This window comes from Lipotes vexillifer, unplaced genomic scaffold (assembly GCF_000442215.2).
Source record: "Lipotes vexillifer unplaced genomic scaffold, Lipotes_vexillifer_v1.1 scaffold50, whole genome shotgun sequence".
In the NCBI taxonomy this organism is placed as follows: Eukaryota; Metazoa; Chordata; class Mammalia; order Artiodactyla; family Lipotidae; genus Lipotes; species Lipotes vexillifer.
The window spans coordinates 2,729,723-2,742,396 of NW_006784763.1; positions in this window are offsets into that span (position 1 = coordinate 2,729,723).

The following is a 12,674-nucleotide window of genomic DNA, read 5'->3' on the forward strand; positions in this document are numbered from 1 at the left end:
TCCAGTCCTTTGGCTAGAGAGAGAAGGCTTTTTTTTTAATCCTTGTTTGTGCATCTTGTTGGTTCCTAGTGTTCCTAGTACCCAGGCTGGGATATGCAGGAGGCAAAAACAAAACCTTGGGAACTCACCATCAGATTGCCTTTTGATTCTCAACATCTCTAACATCTCAGTGTTCTTTATCTTTGGGATCCCAAAGAATCTGAGCTCATCCTTAGGAGAAGAACCAGTATATGCTCTTAAGGTGAGAGCTTGATTTCTATGTTTTTTTGGGTTTTTTTTTGGTTGGTTGGAAAGGTTGTTAATTCAGGAGGCTGGTAATGTGGGACTAAGGTAGACTCATGTTCAAGAACCAACTCCAAAGATTCTGCTCAATCATGAAAGTTTTTAAAGGGCAAAATCTATGTAATTTTTATATTCTTATTTGTTCACTGCAGCATTGCAGGAATATATTTTTATGTTTGTCCAACTTTTAAAAATTATTTTAATGGTGGAACTGCTTAGGGTTTCTATTTTGCACTACTGCAGGAAAAAAGGGCAAAGATTAGTTTTAAAAATAAGAATCCATCCTCTTTTATTAAGGATTTGCAATGCAGTCTAAATAAAATGGAAATAAAAAGTTAACATTTGAAATTTAAGGCTATTAGCATACGGAGCCATGAAACTTAAATTTCTCCCAGGAGTTAATTTCTTTCTGGATTGTAAATGAATGTGGTAATATTTTTCAATGTTTAATATGAAATATTATTGAATCCAATAATCCAATATTGGTGTCAGTTCTTAAGGATATTTTGCCTTGTACAACATATGGACCTAGTGTAGGTCAATATACATCCAAAATTACAGCACCTTTTGTTCAAACTTGTTACACAAATTTCTCATGTTACATTTTCCAGAATTGCAAACATGTGTCATCTTGTTTATCCCATTAAAAAGAAGATTCGGGGCTTCCCTGGTGGCGCAGTGGTTGGGAGTCCGCCTGCCGATGCGGGGGACGCGGGTTCGTGCCCCGGTCTGGGAGGATCCCGCGTGCCGCGGAGTATCTGGGCCCGTGGGCCATGGCCGCTGGGCCTGCGCGTCCGGAGCCTGTGCTCCGCGGCGGGAGGGGCCGCAGCAGTGAGAGGCCCGCGTACCGCAAAAAAAAAAAAAAAAAGAAGATTCAAAATGACAGCTAAAGAATTCTCATTAAACCCGTAAATACAGTAAATTAAAATATTATTTCAGCATTAATATTGAATTCATAATAAGGAATGTGAGGCTTTTATGCACCTGCTTAGGAAAATTTAGTTTTCTTCAGCTTTTGTGTTGTAATATATTCTGAATACATGCCAAAATAGAGTTGTAAATAAGCTCTCATTTAATTTTTTACATAAAATATATATTTTTTATTATTATAAATCCAAAGATACTTAAAGTTAGTTTCAAAAAGTGGGATTAAGAGTATACCACAATTAATTAATACTTCCTCTTACCTGGACAACACAAAGTTACTGTTTATAGTAAAAATGATTACAATACTCACACCTATTTGTGGGCTGGCATAGAGCTTTTTTATTATCTCAAACTTGTCAAATTCAATAAAAGTTTACAAAATAAAATATGTAAAAATAAAGGTTGGTCATTGATATGATATATTATCAAATGCAAAGTGTTTTTACTGAACAAATGTGATTCCCTCTGACAACTGCAGAGTCTCTTCTATTTGCCCCCTATTATCAACAAGGGAAATTTTCTTTCTTTATTCCCCACTAATTATCTCTGACAAATAGTTGGCAAGCTTAATGGTGAAGAGCTGTCCATAGGGTTCTAGGTCAATCTCACCCCTTGGGAAAGCACACATGTCTAAGAATAAATGCCGTCCAAGAGAGGAAAAGTACAATGCTTTACATAGTGCTTGTATGACTTTTTTTTCCCCAAGTGTAATTAGCTAGTATCTTTGTGATACAATTTAACTGGCATTTCAGGTGTTTAACGTGACTCATGTTTTCCCCTCCTATTAAGGAACACAATGATTTTGTATTATATTCCTTCCTTAGATCATCATTCTTGGCTTGAGCTAGGATCAGTTGAAAAAAAAAAACAATTTCCAAATTCTACTCAAAATATTAATGAAAATATCTTATTGAACACTGCAGTAATACAATGTCTGTGACTTGGTTGTGTGTTTGTGTGTCTGTGTGTGTATAATTTTTTTCACTAAGGAAAGAGAGCTAGAAAGTTTAATAATTTGGAGGAAAAGAATCTAAATACTTCTAGCAAAGGTGATATACATATGTATATGTATGTATGTATGTGTATACATATAAAATTTCCCGGATAGCTGAAACAGAGTTAGCATTTAAAAATCTGATGATGTATGTGTAAATTTAATTTAAAGACCACTCACTGTTCTGAACTTTTCCACAAATAGTGCACTGAAAATGATGATGACAACCCTGTAACCATTCATCTTTTCAGATCCAAGTGCAAGTATTTTTGTTCACTTTTCAAAAATTTTTATGCAGTATTTATGTTCTAGGTAAGGTGCTAATCTCATAAGAAATAAAAATAGATACATTTTGTGACCTCATGTTCAAGTACCTGCTACAATGATGAAGTGGACTTTTCTTCTGCTTTCTTATTACTCATTTTTGCTCTACTCACTAAAAGAAACATAAGAATTTACCAGAAGTCTTTGCACTGATGTAATTGTTTCATTGTGTTATTATTATTACTATTTTAAGGCTAACTTGGACTTTATGCTAATTGATACTGTGTTCTTTTCAAATTTATAATTTGCCTTGTACAAATATAAATAAACACAAAATATTAAAGGTACTTTCACCCAAAACATATTGCAGACAAAATGCTCCCAGTCTGAACAGTCAACATGGAGTTTACACTGAGGGTAATTTTTAGTCATTCATTTAAATAGAACAAAAACAAAATAAGTGTTAATTGATTTAAATAGAGAAAATTAAATGAAAAGATGAAGTGGTAAAGAGCCTAGAGAAAATTGCTCAGTTTGCATATAAATTAGGTAATTAGCCTCTCACCTGCCCACGTAGAAGTTTATAACCCTAATTAAAATAATTATATAAACTTCCAAGACTCATTAGGAAAATGTGAGAAAGAAAATAAAATGCATTACTGCCCTTTAAGTAATTTTGCTTGAACTTAGTTAATAACATTTCTATAGATTAAGTTGATTTAAATATTTTCACACACATATACCTTTTATAGTTGAAGATTCTAAGAGCTTTACCTAAAAATAAAATACAAAATAAAAATTTACAGAAAATGAAAGTAAATAAGATGATAATTTGAAAGACTTTAAAAATAAGTTTCATTGTTTACTCCAAAATGTGTGGTTTCTTACAATGCTTCTACAATCCATGATTTTATAAGTATAAATATTCATTTTTAATTAATTCCTAAAGATCTTTTATTTTTAAAATATTGCAAAAGAGTTAAAATTCTATGGTTTAACAAAAAAGCCTTAACCTTTAAGCAGATCAACCCTTTGGTAGTTTAATGAGTAAAGCATGCACATATTTAACACTAATTAATTTAATAAACATTTATGGAACAGTTATGTTTAAGAACCTGCTAAGCAGATAAGTGGGGTATTAAAATAAAGGAGACAAGTTTCCTGATTCCAAGGAATTTATATACTTGTGAGGTATATAAAAGGAAACAAATGAACAAGAAAAATACATGGTGTTGGTTTAGATGCCATCAAGCTGTTAATGTGTAATAGCTAAAATAAATCAGAAAATGATGGGAAGAAAATAATATATATAAAATATATAATATATGCCAAGTAGTCTTTAAGATATCTTAAACTTGTTTTAATATAGTTATAATGACAAGATATTCTGATTTATGCAGATGATAAAATTGAAGCTAAGAAAAATCTGCAATTTTGAAAGTCTTCATGAATTATTTGATTGTTTAATATTTTTTAAACAAAAATAAGTGGATATTGCAGTATTGAAACAAAAATATAAATACTGCCTAAAAAATAGATTAGACAAATGATTCTATATGCCACCAGATGGGATACAGTAAGAACTACACATCAACTTGTTGATGATGTTATTGACAAAAATGCAGATCTCGAAATCTAATCATGAGGAAACACCAGATAAAGAAATTGAGGAAATTTCTGAAAGAAATATTAACCCAGCCTGTAATCTTCAAAAATGTTTGCGATATTGTGGAAGTCAAGTAAGGACTACGAAATTCATGTTGATTGAAGGAACTGAAAAGAAATGCAACCAGAAGCAATACTTTCTCCTGGAGTGGACTGTTTTACTATAGAAAGTATTGGGGCAGTTTGTGAACCTGAAGGATTCTCTGGGTCAAAGTTACATGGCAGTTGTATTGCTTTAGCAACTTTCTCGAAGTTGGCATGGTTTCATACAAACATTAAAAGAAAGAAGCTATATGAAAGAGGCACAGGGTGTCAACCTGATTTCTGTTCCAGGAATCACCAGGGAAGCTGTTTTGCGTCTATCTTCAATATATTTTAATATTTAATCAATTAATTTCATTCATTGAATAACTAGTGGAAATTAATCCTTGATTCTATAAGCTAGTACTTAGTCACTTTCCAGTACTGTTTTGCCACTTTTATTCTGATTTACTTCCCTTTTTAAATGTTTTTAATAAATTATAGTAAGTTAGGGATAGTTATCTTACGACCAGCTAAACCAAATAGAGTTATATCAAGTATCAAATGTATCTATTTGGCTTTGTCAGATTTCAGAATAAATGCCTTTTAAAAAAAGAGAGAATTCTAAGTAGTTTTCTTAAAATAAAATCCACTTTATTCAACAAAACGTACTTCATGTGGTTTTCCTTCCAAAAATGGCTACCCCTTGAGTTCTTGGGAATAAACAGTGCCTCTCCATAAAACTGCACATCAGCAAATCTGCACATTGAGCATCTCAGCTAAAACAAGTTTCTGAAAACAGGCTCAATTTGTGGCTTGTGGTGATGCCTTCATAACGACCCTTTCCAGAGGGTTTTCAATTAACCCTCTGGAAAGTATCTCTGAATATGTAATTTTGTATCATTTTTTTAAAGCAGCCATTTAATTCTGAAGCACAATGAACATAATATGAATAAATTAAGCAAATGTACAGCTGTTTCTAAAAACTGAGTTTCTTTCCTAGTAGTTTATTCTTTTAATAAAAATGGAGAAATGACCACTACTCATTTCATTTTTCATGGTTGGATTGATTCAGTTGAGCTTCATCAGGTGTTCTTATGTTTCAGTTATGATTCCCTTCAATGAGCTGAAGGAAAATGTATCATACACTATAAGTTAACTGTTTTTGATTAATTTAACATATGTATACAATTATCATATTTTTCCCAAGTGAATGGGAGGGTTTAATATAGTTATTTATTGTTTTATATCTGAATACACTTACTAACTTTATGTCTTTAGGAAACATGTTAGCAATGAGAGTTCAAATAGTTATGACCCTGTATTTCCTTTTTCCTCAATAAAATACAGAATGGAAATTATCTATACATTCTTAAGGTGTCTCAAAATATCTTTTAATTTGACTAGCAATTCAGTTATCAAGAACAAGTAAGTGCTATTGCCTTCTGTATCTATATTTCTATACATTCAATCACTTCCCATATATTTACTATTTAATATTCTATAGCATTCAAATAAAACTATCTCACATGTACAATATACTTTTATTTCTGTTTTTTTTCTATCATTAAATAGGAAACCGTTCACATTTTAGTGTAAATCTGAACCATATCTCTAGCTACCAATTCTAATCCCTATCTACCATTTCCTTAGTTACTGAAACAAATTTGTATAATTTTCTGAAATAGTTTTTGTATATGGAGTATTCCTTTCAGTTTTTTCTCTTCCAACCAATTTTACGAGTTTCAAATACAGGGTTGAGGCTTTCCAACAGAAAGTCTTGACTCCTACAAATAAGTATTTGAGGCCTTCTCAAAATCATTTACTTATTACCTATTTAACATTGTGCTAGGTTTGCCAATGTAGTAAAACAGTACTTGAGGCCCTTGCTCTCATGAAACATACATACTCATCACTGGCAAACTGCACAATGCTCAGATTTTAATATGCAAGGGAATTGATATTTGTTGCTTGTTTACCTCTTTGACGTCAAGTATTACCATTTTGGCCATTCATATTTCACCCACCCAGGAATCCTTACAGATCTTTATATTGTTCATACTCTCTTGACCCTGAGTTTTTGTACAAAGCTGACTCTGTGTCAAGACAAGCACAGGAATAACAGCAACAGCATCATCAAGACCACCAACAAAGGAAGGATGGGAAAATTTAGTAGACTCTTGTTTGGGTCCTTATGGTAAGGACTTTGGGTATATCATTTTAATTTATTAACCTATTTTTATAAACTCTACATCTTACATCAATCTTCTTTTAATCCATATTTGTTATGTAGTTTTCACTTTAAATTCCTCTAACCTCTTAAATCTCACTTGTATGAACCAACAGTACTTTTTCCCTATTCTTATTATAGCATATAACAGGCTATATGACTCTAGGTACCTTGCCGTCATTGTTTCCACAATACACAGCATGATCCTTCATGTTTAATATATAGTTTTTGAATTAATGAATGATGTGTTGATGAGGAAACTTTTTACTGAGAGTAAGAAAAATTATGCCAGTTTGAGTCTTCTGAGACTCAGATGCCAAGATGGAATTCCACACGCAAGAGGTTAATTGGAAGAAATACCTTTGAAAGAAAAAAGAGAAGATAGAGCAAGAAGAGGATAGAAGAGACTCCAGATTGCTATGCAAGTCTGACATCTCTAAAAAGAGAGAGACCAGGAAGGATGGTTGGAAAAGAAGAACCTCAGAGAGCAATGCAGATCTGAGAAATTCTGAGCCACAGTAAAAGAGCTCCAGAACAAACATTACCATTTGGAAGAGTCCCATATTGAAAAGGTCTAGTAAACCTGCAATGCTCAGCCACTGGCCCGGGAAGAGCGCAGCATCTGCATTAACAATGTGGTGGCTCTGAAATAGGGCAGCTGGATGTAGCTCACCAATTACCTCAGTATAGAAGTTTCTCTTGAATGAAAATCTGAGAGGAACACCTTCTTGCCTGCCAAATACTATTTCAAATTCTCAACAATAAATAAAAATCTAAGTAACATAGTAGTAGGTCAAGAGGTTTAGTGGCCTAAGACTTTGTGTACTCACCTAATAGATGTCATCAATTTTCTGGTTGTTTCTAACTCTATTCTCTGCTATTGTCTGTTTCACCTTTAGCCTCAATATTGCAGCAAAAATGTCTGCAGAAGTTTGGGTATATCAGTTCCAGATACCACAATATCCAGAAGTCTAAGAGAGGGCATATTTTATTTTTCTTAGGAACCTATAAGAAGATTTCTCCTCATTTGTTTTTATTTTGAATTGGGTCATATGCTTATATCTGTTCTAATCATTGGTGAAGAGAATCAGGCTACACGTAGGTTAACCACATCAAACCTGAATATGGGGATTGAACAGTCAACTTTGAGGGATAATGATGCAATGGGAAGCTTAGATATACTGAACATGTTCTGTAGTAGAGTGGAAAAAAGAGAATACAGATGCTGATAGACAACCAACAGCATATGCTATTAATGAAAAACTGGAGAGTCATTTAACATCAATGCTACGGATTTTTTTAGAACCTGTTAACTGAACACAAAATCCAGTTTTTATTTTTCTGCATAGTAAATTTGGACTATATTTATTGTATAATCAAGAAATAATTTGTCTTGCTTTAAAATTTGGAGAATTAGTTACTTCTGGACTACTGTTACCTGGACTACTGATTACAGAAAAGTAATATATAGTAAAAAGTTTAGAAGAAGCAAGTCTTATTAACAACTATGAAGCATTTTTTCCCCCAATATCATATCCCCCAAACATTATTTCCATACAAAAAATAATTGTTCTTCATGACCATCATAAAGGACTATGCCTTGTCCTTCTCTATAGTCTCCTTAGATCCAAACCATGATTTGAATACTGTACATTTAATAAATTCTTATTCTAGATATCAGAGGAAAAGCATTCATCATTGACTATGATGTTAGTTGTACAGTTATCCAAAATGGCCTTTATTGTGTTGAGGAAATTTTTCACTATACTTATTTTGTTGAGAGTTTTTATCATAAATGGGTGTTGAGTGATGTCAAATGCTTTTTCTGCATCTATTGAGATGACCATGTAATTTTTATCTTTCAATCTACAGGACAAAGGTATTCACTGTCACCACATTTATTCAACATAGTACTGGAAGTCCTAGCCAGAGCAGTTAGGCAAGAAAAAAAAAAGGCATCCAAATCAGAAAGGAAGAAATAAAATTGTTTCTATCTGCAGATAATATGATACAAAATATAGAAAACTCTAAATATTGCACAAAATAACTACTAGAATTAATAAACAAATTCAGTAAAGTTTCAGGATACATAATAGACATAAAAATCAGTTGCATTTCTTTCACCAACAATCTGAAAAGGAATTCAAGAAAATAATCCCATTTACAATTTTACTAAAACAATAAAATACTTAGAACTAAATTTAACCAAGGAGATAAAAAATGTGTACACTGAAAACTATAAAACATTCATGAAAGAAATTGAAGACACAAATAAGTAAAAATAAATCCATGTTCATGGATCGAAAGAATTCATATTGTTAAAATGTCCATACTAATCAAAGTCATGTACAGACTCAATGCACTCCCCATAAAATTCCAATGGCATTTTTTTACAGAAATAGAAAAGAAATTCCAAAAATTCATTTGGAACCACAAAACACACCAAATAGCCAAAGCAAGCTTGAGAAGAAAGAACAGAGTTGGAAGCATCACACTTTCTAATTTCGAATTATCTTACAAAGCTATTGTAATGAAACTATATGGCACTGGCATAAAAACAGACACATATACCAGTGGAACAGAATCAAAAGCCCAGAAATGAATTCAAGCATATATGAACAACTATTTTTTGAGAAGGACAGGGAGAATACAGAATGGGGAAAGGATAATGTCTTCAATAAATAGTATTGGGAAAACTGGACAACCAACATGCCAAAGAATTAAAGTAGACCATTATCTTATACCATACACAAAATCAACTCAAAATAGATTAAACACTTACACATAAAACCTGAAAACACAAAACTCCTAGAAGAAAACTTAGGTAAAAAGCTCCTTGACATTGATATTGGCAATGGTTATTTTGGATATGACACAGAAAGCACAGGCAACAAAAGCAAAAATAAACAAGTAGAACTACACCAAACTAAAAAGTTTCTGCACATTAAAGGGAGCAACAAAATGAAAAAGAATGGGATAAAATATTTGAAAACTATAAATCCGATAAGGTAACCATATCCAAAATATATAAGGAACTTGTACAACTCAATAGCAAAAAGAGAAAAAATATATAGCCCACTTTGAAAACTGGGCAAAGAACCTGAAAAAACATTTTTCCAAAGAAGACATACAAATGGCCAACGGAAATATGAAAAGGTGCTCAGTATCATTAATTATCAGGGAAATGTAAAGCCAAGTCACAGTATGATATCACCTCACACCTCACATGGCTATTAAAAAAAAATGAGATAACTGTAGGCAAAGACAGGGAGAAAAGTGAACCCTAGTCGATAGTAATATAAATGCTATAGCCATTGACGAACAGTAGAGAAGTTCCTCAAAAAGTTAAAAATAGAGCTACCATATGATCCAGCAATCCCTTTTCTGGGTATATACCCAAAGGAAATTAAATGAATACCTTGAAGAGATATCAGTATTTCCATGTTCACTGCAGCATTATTCACAATAACCAAGATATGGAGACAACCTAAGTGTCTGTTGACAGATGAATGGTATAGAAACCGTGGTGTACATATTCTATGAAATATTATTCAGCCTAAAAAAATATCCTGCTATTTGCTTACAACATAGATAAGCCTGGAGTACATTATTCTAGGTGAAATGAATCAGACACAGAAAAAAAAAATACTGTGTGATCTCACTTACATGTGGAATCCAAAAAAGTTGAATATGGCAGTAGAATGGTTGTTACCAGGAATAGGGAAGTGGAGAAAACTTAGATGTTGGTCATAGGGTACACAGTTGTAGTTATATAAGATGAGTAAGTAGGTCGAGACCTAATGTACAGCATGATGACTACAGTTTAAAATACTGTATTGAATACTGAAAATTTGCTAACAGTAGATTTCAGGTGCCCTCACCACAAAAAAATCAGTTTTAGCTTGACTACAGTAATCTTTCACCATGTGTGCATGTATACGAATATGTACATGAGACATCAAGTTGTATACCTTAAATATATATAATTTTATTAAAAATGTTTAAATAGTAAAATAATTCTTGTTTAATATATGCAACTTTAGACTCATCTTTGCATTTTTAATCTTCCTGTTTCTATTAAATGTAACATTAAGTTCTACTAATACAGTCTTCAAAATAGTTCTCCGTTTTTTTGTTTCTATTTGTTCTATTTTCTTTGAATTATCTTAGTAGAGACCTATCTCATCTTTCTTATAGATGATATCGTATATATTTTGTCTGTATCACATACATTTACAAAGTTAATATTTATCTGCATGATATCCTCACTGTTTCTTCTAGGTTAGGTCTGCCTTCCTAATTTTTGATATTCTTTTAGACAGTGGTCATATATACTGCTTAAGCATTTTCATAGTACCTTGCATAATATTACCATACACAATTTTAGACACAAAGCAAGAAATCAATAAAATGATTACATTGAGTTAAAAACTGACAGATATTAGTAAGTTGTGGTGCAAATATTGTTATTTATATTTTTATGAGCTCAACTCTCAAATGATAACCTGTCATCAGTTGACAAGTTTTTCAGCAAATACTATTAATAGTCACTGTTCAATATAAAGTACAATATATTTGAGATTGATAAATATTTCAGAACTGAAGGCAAGAAAGCCATTAAGGAAATACCACGATTTTTATTGCTTCTAAAACCTAACATAATTTAAGTTTATGAACAGCATTCTTTCTCAGCAGAAAAACACAGCATCAACCCACCCCACCCCCCAAAAATCCTACATAATCACAATCAATCTTGTTAATGTATAACAGAATAATGAACTTTTTTTTAACTTCAGGATTTTTGAAAAAAAAATGCTAACCATAATGAATCAATTAAAATTAAATTTATGTCCTTGGAAGTTTGAAAATTCAATATCTATAAATAGCATATGGTAAGAAAATAGGTATCCAGGGATAATCTAGCTATCAAAAAGAATTGATTAGGAGCTCTTATCAGCTAATTTTAATATAACAAAATTTGTCCTCATTTGACTAGTAGGCAATTTCAGTAGGCAATTTCTGTCTACATGTCCAGATTATTACTCTTCATCTGTCATATATGTTACCTCTTATTCTGATACACATTCTGTTTTCATATAATCTAAAAATTATATCACATTTGGTATTTGATGAAATTACTTTTTATTGACTTACTTCAAAATAAGCCATTTAGGGCTTCCCTGGTGGCGCAGTGGTTGAGAGTCCGCCTGCCGGTGCAGGGGACACGGGTTCGTGCCCCGGTCCGGGAAGATCCCACATGCCGCGGAGCGGCTAGGCCCGTGAGCCATGGCCACTGAGCCTGCGCGTCCAGAGCCTGTGCTCCGCAACGGGAGAGGCCACAACAGTGAGAGGCCCTTTATTAGTGAACCATTGGAAAAAATTCCAGCAAGGATACATAAGACAGAAAAATTATAAAGTATATATTCTGAATTCTCCCAAGCAATTAGTCCATGGAGCAGAGGACTGTAAACAGTCTTTGCCAGAAGCACTGCCATAAAACAGAGATCATAGATAAGGAGCCAAAAGAAGTAATCAAACAGGAATTAGGGATATTCTGTCTTTGGGAATGCACATTGATACATGGGAGTTAAAGCGGCAAAGAGTTCTAATTTCCTTTCTCTTCTGTCATCTTAATACATAGCCCTATTATTTTGCAGACACTTAGCAAGCCAAAATCTACATTAACAGCCTCCTTGTACTTTGCTGAATGTATCTAAAAGCAATGCAACTAATTTTTGGACAATGGCATGTGAGCAGAAGCAGTAAATGCAGCACACAACTGGTGTCCTTAAAAGAAATATGTGTGCCCTTTATCCCTGTTACAATTGTAAAGAATTCATAGCCTGTTTTAAGTTATCTCATATATGAAGAGGAGATGAGTCTAAAGATATAAAAACAACAAAATAAACCGACACAACAGAGCTATCATAACATCACGGAACTTCTCAAATATTTACATGAAAGCCACTCTTCTTATTTTTCATGGAATCTAAGATGTCATTTACTATTGCTTTATGTGCCATTACAAAACATTTCAGAAGTGTTTCCCATTAAACTCTGGCACACTGGTAAATATTTTCTAGATTCACCAAACAGGATTTTAAATTCAGCAGTAGTGTTTTACATATTGCCGATTACGAATTCCTATAACTTCATATAAATGTCTTATTCAAATTCCTGCCTCAATTTAATATTATTCATATTTAGATTTGCCATATTATTTTAATAAAATGCTCTACATTTATTTTCATAGTTCAAGGACCTTTAGGAGTAGAACGGTTTAGAACATTG